This window comes from Marmota flaviventris, unplaced genomic scaffold, assembly GCF_047511675.1.
Source record: "Marmota flaviventris isolate mMarFla1 unplaced genomic scaffold, mMarFla1.hap1 Scaffold_49, whole genome shotgun sequence".
Taxonomy (NCBI): Eukaryota; Metazoa; Chordata; class Mammalia; order Rodentia; family Sciuridae; genus Marmota; species Marmota flaviventris.
Window position 1 is genome coordinate 992,032 of NW_027288305.1, and position 13,635 is coordinate 1,005,666.

The window sequence follows — 13,635 nt, forward strand, 5'->3', positions numbered from 1 at the left end:
CACGTGACTCATCCTCCGATGACATATTTAACAGTCTGGGATTGCAGGTCTTTCCCTCTAGCTCTGGAATGTTTGCAGTCTGGGTTGGCCCAATTCCACCAGCATCCACTAGCATACCAAATGGCTCTGCTCTTCTTCATTAGGCATGGTTTTCCATCAAGATCACTCCTACACCAGCCTCCCTGTCACCTAGCCTCTCCATTGCTCCTTGAAAACTCCACCTGAAATGAATGAAAGAGATCTTGCAGAGATGCCCATGGTTGTGACACCACTGAGTCTAAGGGAGAATTACCTTTGGGCTCTGGTCACGTTTGAACCCCACATCTTCAATGGTTCACCTTGAACCACTCTGCTAACCACAGAGTATCTCCATTTACAAAATTCCAGATGATGACAATACTTTATTTGCATAAATATGAGCATGTTTTCAGCACTATCTTTGTATTATGGATGCAGAAGAGGCACTGTCAAGCAACTAGCAGCGGTCCCTGCCCTATTTGTGAAAGAGCCCAGCCAGATTTAAAAAGCATGTTTTCAATGGACATGGCCTTCTGCTTTTTTTTAAGCTCTGTGGCCTTCAGCACCTTCTCTTACCCTTTCAGCACAGGATGGGCACAATTACATGGCAAACAAGAGTCATCTGTGATCTCTTTTCCAGCCAGCCTGGGGTATCTCAGAATGAGGAAGCATAGGTATCTGGTCATGGCCATCTTTCTCAGGGTTCAGTCTCAGAAGAGAAAGCCTCTTTATAATGACTTCTGTATAAGTATGGTTTATTCTGACAGCCTGACCCAATGCTGTAGAGACAGGGCAGCGGTTGGGGACTTGGGCTTCAAGCTGCAGAAACTGAACTAGGTGATTTAATTTTAAAAGAAAATGACACTGGGGAGGTCAAGGAATCTGATAACAAAGTTCAATAAAACCAGGATGTGGGATTTGCCAGGTGATTTCAGTGGCCAAAACCCCTGTATAGTTCTCACTGAACCCCATTTTTATATGAGCACACTGGAAGCCTTTCTGCAGGAGTCACAAGACAACTGGCCAAGGAGAGCCATTGTTCCTGAGGCAGTGTCCCCCTCAGAGTTTTAAAACCCTTGGTTGTTGGCCAGAAGTGACTGGAAGCTTCTTGTCCCTGCCCAAAGCCTATGGGCACTTTACAAGCCATGTCCTGGGGAGCTGAACTGGGCCAGGGAGGCACAAAGGGGATGGGGGTGGTCATTACCTGATGGCTCGGAGGGTGGCCTTGAGAGTGGGGATCATGTCTCGATGAGGAAGTCATTTCCGTAGCCCCTGTCTTCTGCCATGGGATAGCCTGTCCCAGCATCTGGGAGGGAGACACAGGTGTCAATGGCAGGCCTCAACATGTGGGGAAGCTCTGAGACTCTCCCTGGAGTAGGAGCTTCCAGGCCTCAGGCTTTGTCTCCACTTTGTGGGGCCGCACTGTGGCCTCCAGCTGCCACAGCACCCACCCTTCCTTGCACCCCCTTTCTTGTCCAGAAGTTTGAGTTAGAGGCCCGAGGGCTGGGGAGGGCATGTGAAGTGGGCAAAGTATGTCCCACAGGACCCAAGAGGTCCCATGAGACAGCAATGGACACCTTTGAGGGCCTCAAAGTCTGATAGATCTGAAGTGGGATTCTTTCTCTGTTGGACTGTCCTGGTGACCTTGGGAAGTCACTATCTGTGCCATTCACACTTCACAGGTCTCAGAGAGTACCCAGCAATATGGTGAGAGTGAAGGACCCAGTGGCCTCAGACACTGGAGTCACCTTTCCTGCTGGCCCTCCCTCTTCATGAGTAGAAGATGCATACAAGGCCATTGTTCCTATGGCTCCTCAACACGGGGGGGGGCTTTTCTGACCCCTCTTCCTCCCCCCAGACCTGGGTACTGAGGCGTCCATCTGCAGATGGCTGTGCAACTGGTCTCTGCCTTCAAATTGACCTGCAAAGCTGTTTGCCCTTCAGGGCCACCTCAGAAACCATGGCAACCTGCCCCCAGCTCCCTGGAGACAGCCAGGAAAGCAGCTAACTCAGGAGCCTCCTGTCCTATGAGCCCTGATGCATGAATGAGATGAGGGAGAAGGAGGGAAGGGAGAGGCACTTTGGGGACTCAAGAGTTCTTCAAAGGAGAGGAGGGGAGGTGGGGAGGAGGTGTGCTCAGGAGAGCAGAAGTCGGGGAGACAGGCAGAGGACAGGAGGACAGGAGGCCCTTACCTTGGGAGCTTTGCCAGAAAGCGTAGGCTTTCATGTGGAAGACGGTGCGGAAGCACTCTTTATTGTTTAAGCCAGCAGGCTTTGGCTCTTTAGAAGGACATTCTTCTATGGCATCTACATTCAGAGGGGTAAATAGCTTTCCTTTAGTATTGCTACCACGAGGATTAGAAAGGCGAACCCGATCCAAGAGACCTAGCTTTTGGCTACAAAATAAGCAAAAGTGAACAATTTTCCTCCTTAAGTTCAGGCTCTTGTAACTTCCCATCCTTCCATAAAGACTCAATGTCCTCCTCCAAGGCTGATGGGGAGTAGTGCCCAGTGTAGGACAGGTTGGGGCTCACATGCTGGGCACCAGTGCACAGCCTCACATCTTGGGAGAGCTCCTCAACTCTCTGGACCCAGCTTCCTCCTATGCTAAAGTGGGGCACACATAAGATACAGTAAGAGCGTCCACCCCTCTATGGTTTCCCTTTCTGTAGTTTCAGCTATCTGCTGTCTACCACTATCTGAAAATGTTACTAGAGTGCAATGAAGGATTAAGATATTTTGAGAGAATGCATGCACATTGCATAACTTTTATTTTATCCTATTATTATAAATATTTATTATCTGTTATTGCTGTTCATCTCTTACTGTGTCTAATTTGTAAATTCAATTTTATCCTAGGTGTGGGTGTATATGTAAAAAACAAAAAACACCCAGTGTATGTCAGGCTCTGCATCACCTTGTTTCAGGATCCATAGGGATCTTGGATGCATCCCCTGTGGATGAGAGGGGCTACTGGGAGGTTCCTGTCTCATAGTTCATGCTGAAAAGATTTGTTGCTTCTTCATGTCTCTCCCCTCTCTATCAATGACTTTCTGTCTTTCCTTTTTTACCACATTGTGGTGCAAAATATGACTTACACAGGCAGATCCTTATCAAATGCCCCTTGAATAGAACTAAATAAAATAAAGCCATAAAGTGGCACCTTTAACCTGCTATCCACAGACAGAATCTAGGGGGTCCAGGAACTTGGGTGGAAAATGATATCTTTAAGATTCTAGCCTTTAACTAAAATTTATCATCTCTTTCAATTAACAAATACAGGTAACAAACTCCACCAATATCCCCAATGCCTATAACTGCCCACAAAAGAAATTATAGGTAATTTTATGTCCTATTAGTTCAAGGTATTGTTTATGCTCATGGCAGCTTCAAGGTTATCATAGTATTCAACCTGCCACTAGGTCTTGTCCTTTAGTACAACACAATGAAGCATGTATTTGACAGCTCAAATTTTTAAGTATTTAACTCTATTTAATACTTAACAACCAGTTTCTTTTATAACTGCATATTATATTTTATTTATGGATTCAAATAAGTATTCTCAGAAAGAATCCGTGGGTTTTGCCAGACTGCCACAAAAGTTCTTGGCACAAAAAGTAGTTGATAACAAACATACAGTTGTCCTGGTACAAAATATCAGCTCCTGGTACAAAATAACACCTCCACTTGAGGCCAGGTCTATCCTTCCCATCGGGCTGACATTGGCCAAGCCATGCTGTTCCTGACCCTCAGGAGCCTCATCTGTAAAATAAAGGTAAGCATTCCCTGTTCCATTGGGTTGCAATGAGACGATGTTGGTCAAAGATTTGACAAAGAACTTGATACATGGTAGGTGCTCTTTAAATATGAATTTCTTGTGGTGCATGACTGTAATCCCAGCAGCTTGGGATGCTGAGGTAGGAGGGTCATGTGTTCAAAGCCAGCCTCAGCAAAAGCAAGGTACTAAGCAACTCAGTGAGACCCTGTCTATAAATAAAATACAAAATAATGCTGGGGATATGGCTCAGTGGTCGAGTGCCCCTGAGTTCAATCCCCAATATATCCCTCCCCAAAAATAAATAGATATGAATTTCTTCCCTCTATTTCCCACCCTCTGTGCTGTTGCACTAGTTGGCATAAGAAATAGTGATTTCTGTGTGAAGATATCTGGAGAGTCATATTGCATATTTTCCCACATAAATAGGCTCCAGTCATTGGCTTCCTCTCCAGTACTCTACATGGGGCTTAGCACAAAATAGGGTCTCATGAGAGGGTGAATGTGTATGGGGGTTCCATCAGTTCCCTGTGGGCCTGGGACCACTCTGTGTTCTGAGAAGCCAGTGTCACTGCCACAGCTGTGGGCTTCTGCCTTTGCAGCCTAGGGTTGTGTGGAGGGAGGTCCTAGGGTGGGGCTGTGGGGCTCAGGTGGGAATCCCAACCCTGCTAAGAACTCCTGCACTCCCTGAGCACCAGGTCCTCATCTGGTACAGGGGCCTGACAACTGCTTCATAGAGGCTTGGGGACTGTTACACATGATGTTATCTGTGACACATCCTGCCTGCAGCCTGGTAAATAGAAGTCACTAAGAAATATTGTATAAATAAGTAAATAAACAGATGACTATGAGAATAAGCAATGGGCACCCCTTATTTCTTGCTCCCTCTGGGGATATTCTATCTCATCCTGCACTGTTCACAGCAGTTTGGTTGAAGGACCCCATGAATAACCAGCCCAGGGTACATTTAGATAAACTCCAATATTCAACCAGCTCCATCTTCCTTAAGCTGAAGTCAAAATTTTTGGAGCTGCCTTCCTGACCAATATTTGGTGAATAGCAAATAGGCAGAGAAGATGTCAATGGTGGATAAGGCAGGAAGTGAACTGAGCACATAGAGAAGGCAAACCTGCCCACCAAGGAAGAAGAGGCTTTGGCATTTACTTTTCAGGCCATCTTCCCTCTTGGCCCCTGCCTACCTGACCTGCTACACCTCCAAGTGGCTCCATCTTTCTATCTTCACCAAGCCCTTTCTCCTTCCCAAAGGGTCCTCCCACACAAACAAGTCCACCTGTCTGCAGTGCCCTTTTTCACCTCCTCAGACAACCTCATTCCTATCTGCAAACCTATTAGATACTCCTCATCTGCTCCAAAGTCATGTTGTATTTCTCTCTGTCATATATTAACACACTGTGTGGATAAACCATTTCCACATCTGCTAGGCAGAGCCTCTGCCTAGTTATTTTGGGCCTAGCACACTCCCCTGCCCAGTACATCTGGATGCTCAGCATGGTACCTCAGGTCATGACCTTTGGGAAGAGACATCCTGGTGAACCATGTGACCCAGGACACATAACTTGTGCTCTTTGGTCTCCAGCTTCCTCACAAGTAGAAAAAAGACAGTGAGCCTGTACTTCACACAGCTGACGAAGAGTTAAATGCAGTAATGCTTGTAAAGTACTTTGCCCACTGTCTGGGATGCAGGAAGCGTTTAATAAATGCTGGCTATCATCATTATCTTGGTAAATAATCCTCTTCTCACAGAAGCAGTGGAAAGCTTACTACATTTGTGAAAATAGTGGATACAATTTCCTGGGCCACAAAAAAAAAAAGGTTTGTGTGGTGTTTTTAAATTTTATTTTATTCTTTTACATGAACTGAGATGAGCTTTGGGGAATTATATATTATTTTCCAGTGCTTCTTAATGCTAATCTCAAAACATTCAACATTCAAAAAGAACACATTCCAAGACCGCACTAGATCTTGGAATGTGTTCTTTTTTCCATATTTTTTGCTGGTGTGTTATGGTTGTACATATTGGTGGGATTTATTATTACACATTCATACATATGCACACAATATAATAACATAATTTGGCCAATATTATTCCCCAGTATTTATCCTTCCATTCTTTCCTCCTTCCCCCTGGTAACTTTTCTCTGTTCTACTCGTCTCCCTTTGATTTTGATGAGATTTCCTCCTACTGCTCTTTTCTTTTTCCTCTTGAACTTCCATATACGAAAGAAAACATATGGCCCTTGACCTTCTATGTTTGGCTTATTTTGCTTAACTTATGTTCCCCAGTGCTATTTATTTTCCTATAAACGTCATAATTTCATTCTTCTTTATGGCTGAATAAGATTTCATTGTGTCTATACACCACATTTTCTTTATCTGTTCATTACTGATGAACACCTAGGCTAGTTCCATAGTTTGAGTATTGTGTATTGTCTTGCTATAAACATGTGCGTGCATGTATCACTGTGGTGAGATGACTTTAAGTCTTTAAGATTAATAGTGAGGAGTGATATAGCTGGTCATATGGTGGTTCCCTGCCTACCCTTTTGAGGATCCTGGATTCTGATTTCCATAATGGCTGTACTAATTTACAGTCCCATCAACAGTGTAAAAGTGTTCCTTTTTCTTCACATCCTCTCCAGAATTTATTATTTTTTGTACTATTGATGGCTGCCATTCTGACTAGAGTGAGATGAATTCTCAGAGTAGTTTTGATTTGCATTTCCCTGATTGCCAATGATGTTGAACATTTTTTAAATATTTTAGCAATTTCCACTTTTTATGAAAAGTATCTATTTAGTTCATTTGCCTATTTATTAATTGAGTTATTTGATTTTTGGCATTAAGTTTTTGGGTTCTTTATACATTCTGAATATTACTCCTCTGTCAGAAGAGTAGCTAACAAAGATTTCATTCCATTCTGTAGGTTCTCTCTTCATATTCCCAATTGTTTATTTTGCTGTGCAGAAGCTTTTTAATTTGAGGCTATCCCATTTATTACTCAAAGCATTATTTCCTGAGCTTTAGGGGTCCTATTGAGGAAGTTGTTGCTTGTGCCTACATGCTGGAGTGTTGACCCTATGTTTTCTTCTAGGAGTTGCATTGTTTCTGGTCCAATTCCTTGATCCATTTTAAGTGGATTTTGTGCAGTGTAAGAGATGAGGGTCTGGTCTTATTCTATATATGGATAATCAGTTTTGGGAATGTGATCTTTATGTCTATATAGAAAAGACTCCAAAGGCAGTGTGTACTTATGCATGATTGAAGACCTCATTGGTCTGGAGGGAATGAAAATCAAGAATATGCTGGAGGGAGTCTTGAGACCTGGATCATATAACCTCTGCTGCTCATGTGCTGTGTGATATAAGGTGAGCCTGTCTCCTCGAGGGTTCTCAGTTTGTATAAATCTATCTAGATGAGTAGTCTGGTTTTCTTCCCACTCTGCCTCTGTGAGTCATGAGCTGCTGCAGTTTCTCTAGAAAATGTCCTCTGACCTTGTCATCAAAATTCATCTAGCCCTCTTCTACAGTCCACCCCCAATGACCTCTACAGTCCAAGCTAGGTGCAGGCAAGAAACTCTCCATTCACTATACATACACATTCATGGAAAGCCTGACATATATTTCTGCAGGGAAATTGATGGTTCTGACTGCAATGGTTTCTTCCAAACAGGATGATGTATGGGGAGAGCACCATGCAGATCACTCAAGGGTCAAGGTTGTCCAATCACAGGTTCTCAAAGGCCAGTGTTCTCAAATGGTTCCCTGCAAGCAGTCCAAGTTCCTGTCACCTCCTCTGCCCAAATTCTGTCAGCTCTAGGAGCACAGCATTGGCTTAAGATACAAGAATATATTTCATGCTTGTATAACTATGTCAAAATGGATTCTACTGTCATACATAGCTAAAAGGAACAGTAAAATACAATTTTTTAAAAAGTCTACTGTGAGACCTTGTAAGTGGTTTTCCAACAAATAATAATGTGTGTGTAATTATTTATATTTATAAATACATAAGCAGTTTGCAGTGGTATTTACAAGATGGCCTTTCTTTACCGTCTGTAGCAGGGTCCACGGTTTCCCTGTCATTGGGGCCTCTTCTGAGAGGGAGAAGGAGGAGGGTTAGAGAAATGCTTAGAACCCAGAGGCTCCTGCAGTCTCTGCAGCAGCCTGCAGTGAGGACTGTTTGCTGGGAAGCATCTGCAGGTGTGGGAACCACGCATTATGGTCTTGATTCATTTTCTGAAGTTCCATGTGTGAGGCCAAGAAGCAAATGAAACTCCATGTAATGGAAATAACTTCTTAATATTCAGAACTGCCAGACTTTGGATTTTAGTCTTGCCACACATTCACTGTGTAAACCAGGGGGAATGATTCAACCTCTCTGAACCCCACTCCCCTCATCCACCAGGGAGGATATCAAAGCTTATTTTATACTGGGGTTTTATGGACCAAAGGAGGCAACACAGAGAGAATTCCTGGCACAAAATCTGGCCCAGAGGATAGTAAGTGGCTGCTGCTATGATTCCCATTAAGTTTCTCTGATTATGTCTGCATGAAAATGGAGGAGAAATGCCATCATCAGCAAAAGTGACCCCACAGACTCTATGTTGTGACAAGCATGGCCACACGGGGGCCACCCACCATACCAAAGCATACTGGGAGAACTGGACCCTGTACCCTGACCCAGTGGTGGGGAGAAGGGAATTTATAATCAGAAATTCACCTGGCGGCTGACTCCAGCTGTTCTTTCCTGTAAGGAGAAGAGGGAGAAAAGACAAACAAAGCGTGAATTACATGGAACACGCCCCCCCCCCGCCAAAGTTTGCTCCACATATTCCCTTTGAAGGTGCTGGCACAGAGTGTTGCTCTGGGACAAGATGAAATATGTGGAGGGGAAGCCATGAGGGAGGAAGTCCCAGCTGGACCCCAGGCCCCTGCTGCTCTGTGCTGTTAGGTTCTTCTCAGCCACTCCTATATGCCCTTTCTCATCCAGAAAATAGCTGCTGAACACCCTCTCTGCCCCTGTCTGTAGTGGATCTCAGCGGATTTGTTCAAGAGGAGATAGATCAGGCTGCAGCAGCCACACACCCCACTGTCTTTCACCCCCATCATCATTATAATCAACACTGGCATCTTTCATGCCTTCTTGGGCATCTTTCATGCCTTCTGCTCGATCATCAGATACTACTGTAGGTGCTTTTATAGGTCAGCTCATTTCATCCTCATTACAACCCTATAAGGTAAGTACTAGGACCAGTCATTTTCCTGATGAGGTGCAGAGAAGTAAAAAAAAAAAAATATATTGCTCAAGGTCACAATTAGGAAGCTGCAAGGTCAGGATCCCAAGTTGGGCCATCTGGCTTCAGAGTCCATGCTGTCCAGAGGGGCACTGCAGGTGCTGAGCCTTTGCCCAACCTCAGCATTTTAAAATATTCAATTACTCATTTCACAGGTGGCTGATATATGAAAACAATACATCACAACCAGAACACTCACATCGTTTATCCAACGCATTCCATTCTTAATACATAGAAGGTGAAATGTCAAATTGGTAGCCAGAAGTTGAGTTGTTAATCTCAGAATCAGACCATAGGTAAATAGAAGGTGATGTCCTCCAAGTTACAGTGAGTCCTAAGGAAACATCCCTGCTCATAGAAGAGAGCACCTCCTCTCAAGCAGATCCAGTGAACATTCATTGAAGCCCCAATATTAACCAGCACAAGGAATACATATATGAATAAGAGATAGCCTCACAAGTGGTTCTTCATGTAGAGAGGACAGTTGGTTGACAGAATATTTCTCCCTTTGTGGGTAAGAAAACTTAGCTGATGGGAGAGTATAGGACACCTGGGTTCTTTCCACCCTGCACAGGGCCCAAGCCTCATTTCTGTCTTTCCAGTGGAGCTTCATTTATTTTGTTGTCACAGAATTTGGCTATTGTCAAAACATACTCATTCTGCATTTTAACCTTTGCATATTTCCTGGATTAAGACTTATCAGCCCTAGTATAATGGTTATAAATAGCTTTCCTTATCCAATATTATATAAAATTCCTTGATTTAGTGAACTCTAAGGGCTGCTCTGAACTAGTAGAAATAATTATTAATTAGAAATGTGGAGAATAATTGAATCAATATTAGTTTCATAATCTTTCTTGTGTGAGTTCAGTTTTTAAAGGGAGAATATAAAAATATTATAATAGAATTATCCTTGACATTGATACAAGCAGACTCTTTTTCTTCAAATCCGGTGGTATGATTTACCAATGTGTCCCCCCAAACCTCATGTGTGAGACAATAGAAGAAGGTTTAAATGTGAGACAATTGGGTTATAAAAGCCTTAAGCCAAGTAGTAAATTAATCTCTGAGTGGTAACTGAAAGCAGTTAGGGTGTGGCTGGAGAAAGAGTGTTCCCAGGAGACATGAATTTGAGGCACATATTTTGTCTTTATTGTGTTAAGTGTGTGCTCGCTCTCTGGCATGCACACTCTCCCTACCCTCTCCCCTCCCCTCTCCTCTCCTCCCCTCCACATCATAGATTCCTAGTGTTGTGTCTTGAGCCACTTGGCTCCACCTCAGTCTCCTGGTGTGATGTTTTTCCTCCCCTCAAGCCCTGAGGATTGGAGCCAGTTGTCTATGGACTGAGATCTCTGTGAGGCCCAAATACAATTTTCCTCTTCTAGAACTGTTTTTGTCAGGTCTCTTAGTCACACCAGAGAAAAAGCTGACTAAAACATCTAGAAATCAATACTGGGAAAGGACCATAGAGAAATAAAAGTGTTCCTTTGGGTAGATAAACACATGCTCCGTACACTAAGGGTATTATACAGAAATAGCATTCTTCTAAACGCACACATAATACTTCCTTAAAAAATGTATTTGTTTTTCTTCTTCCTACTTGGTGTTCCATCTATATCTAAGCACAAACTTGAAAGTTATAACCATTACCTAGAAAAAAAATATTTATTTATTTATGGTACCAGGGACTGAACTCAGGAACACTTAAACACTGAGTGGCTCAGTGTTAAGTATACATATTTATTTATTAGAGACAGGATCTTTCTAAGTTATTTAGGGCCTCACTAAATTGATGAGGCTGGGTTTGAACTTGCAATACTCCTATGAGGCTTCAAATTTTAGATCCTTTTCCTGACTTCAAGGAACATACAGCAGATTTTTTTTTACATTTTTTTATGAAAGACTTTTATGTAAATTTTTGTAGTATTGTTTTAGTAGAATTTTACTTCTTTGCTATTCAGAATTGACCTCTGTATTCATCTTTATTCATGGTACACAGTATTACATATAGTTCTGGAAGTAACAGTGATGTGGATCGCTTAATCCAACACTACAAAAAAATCAAATATCAAGAGCTGACACAACTTTGCCTTAGAGAGCACCAGATTGGAGTTTGTCCTGTTGAGTTAAAGAATAGTAGAATGCTCATAAATGTTTATGGTTTTGATACTACTGAAGGCTATCACAATGGCTGGATATGTGCCGAAAGCTAAAGTTTCAATTTGTTGGTTTTTTAAACAAAGAAATATTTTAAATAAAGCCTAATTCAAATTGTCTCATAGCAAAAGAATAAAATCTTATTAAGTATTAGTGTCATTATAGTGAAATGAAAATGTTGTTACACTTAATACTGTTTTGATAAATATTAGGGGTTAACCCTAATGTAACAAAAATTAAAATAAAACTTGCATCTAAAGTATGATATTCAGAGTGCAGTGTATCAGTCCTGACCTAGCAGTGGCTATGTCTCAGCCACAGAAAATCTCTGGTCCTCTCTGAATGTAAATGTGTGGTGCGAGGCTGTGCAGTCAGGAACTGAGTGACTCAACATGAGAAGTAGATGCAAAGGGAATCTTGCCCACCCACAAGCCTATACCCATGTTCAGTCTCGGATTGGATGAGCAGACCTTGACTAGCAGAGTTACTGCTAATGAGTCTTTCTCCAAATGTAACCAGTCAGTAAGCACCCAAAGCATCTTTCACTTCACTAGAATACTTCATAATCAGTTGAAGATACAGCATCCTGGCCTGCGGGAGCCATCCTGTCCTGCTACCCAGAACCAGATGGGTTTGCATGGTGCTGTGTTCTTCAGAACCTGCCTTCATAGCCTGCCATGTGTTGAAGGGGACAGAGGAATGTACAATCCCAGGTAGAACAGTGTTGGGATGGACTTATGTTAAATAAGTGTATCTTTCTGATTTTTTAAGCAAAATACTCAATTTTCAGCTTATTTTCTAACTTTTATTCCATGGAATATCAAAAATTGGAAAGTGTTTAACATTAAAACTTCTAATTGCTAATGAGCACTGAGGAAATGGGAGCTATCAGTTAAAATAAAAATAAAGACAAAAGATTTTTCTTGAACATACATATGTGACAGGGTATTAAAAAGCCAGCACCGTCTGCTAACTCTAAGGGAGTTAGCTTGTTCACACCACTGCGGCCTTTCTTCATTCAGGGTAGTGTGTTTGCAGCCAACCTCCATGGTGTTGTCTGATGCTAGTCTCCTATCCTGGTAACTGCTGGCCTTTCCTAAAGGTTGTGAGGGAAATGATCTCCCTGTTCAGCTTCCTCTCTAAGGATGGTCCTGTGGATCCTGAGCAGGGCTGGCCATCCTTTCCACACTTGATCTTAACCAAAAGGCCGAGAATCGATGGCCATCCTTTCCAAAGCACAGATGATTTGCAAGTAACAAGTCAGGTGAAACTGAAAGCAATGGAGTCTAATGAGGCTATTGCTGAACAGTCCCAGGGCTGAATTTATATGAGGCATGTGGTCCACTCTTGCAGTACTCTATAAAACCATTTACTGTGCTGTTGGAGGCCAAAGGGCCAGGACAAATCCCTTCTCACATAGAGGAAGGAATGGTGGCCACGTGTATCACTTCTCCCATGTGCAGAGATAAGGCATTGGTGCTAAGAATGAAACCTTTGCAGCTTCTATTGGACATGCTTTCTTTTTAGGAATGAAGGAATATTCTTCCATTTTTTAGCCATTCTTTTGTAATTTCTACAAAATTGCATGTAACTGTATAAGTATTTTTAAAATAGAGTTTTGTAAATATTTAATATACTGTTAATTTGATTTTCAATTATAAAGGTAAAGTATTCTGTCTTTGGGGTCTTTATGTTTTATAATACTTTGCTAAAAATGAAAAAAAAATTGTACCTTTTCAGAATGTTTTAATGTGGATTTAATTTAGTGAAAATAAAAGTTTTTTAAGTGTCAAAAAATTGCAATTTAAAAAATTCAAAAAGAATATTTTCCATGGCAACTGCCGTATATGATTTGGTTACTGACTGTTGGAATTCTTGTCTTACTATTCTCTTCCTCAAACTTGCCCTTATCCTTCTGGCCACATTGCACTCCATTTTGCTCCTTAAACATTGCATGTGTTTTTTTTTTTTTTTTTTTTTCCTCTCGGGAAGCTGCAAACACAGTGCAGTTTCTAGATATCTCATTTGCAGAGCCCACCGAGGAAGTGAACCCAGACTGCACTTGCCAGAGCCCCTGAGGAGGAGACCCCAGCCTGCACCCACCAGATTCCATGGCGGAGGCACCCCAGGCCTGCCTCCACCTGATTACGTGCCCCAGCCCTGCACCCTCCTGAAACCACCAAGGAGGCGCCCCAGGCCTGTGCCCAGCTGAGCCCACTGAGGAGGCTTCCCCAGGCCTGCCTCCAACCAAGCCCACCAAGGAGGCGCCCCAGGCCTGCACCCTCCTAAAGCCACCAAGGAGGTGCCCCAGGTCTGTGACATCCTGAAGCCACCAAGGAGGTTCCCCAGTCCTGCCTCTGCCCAAGCCCAC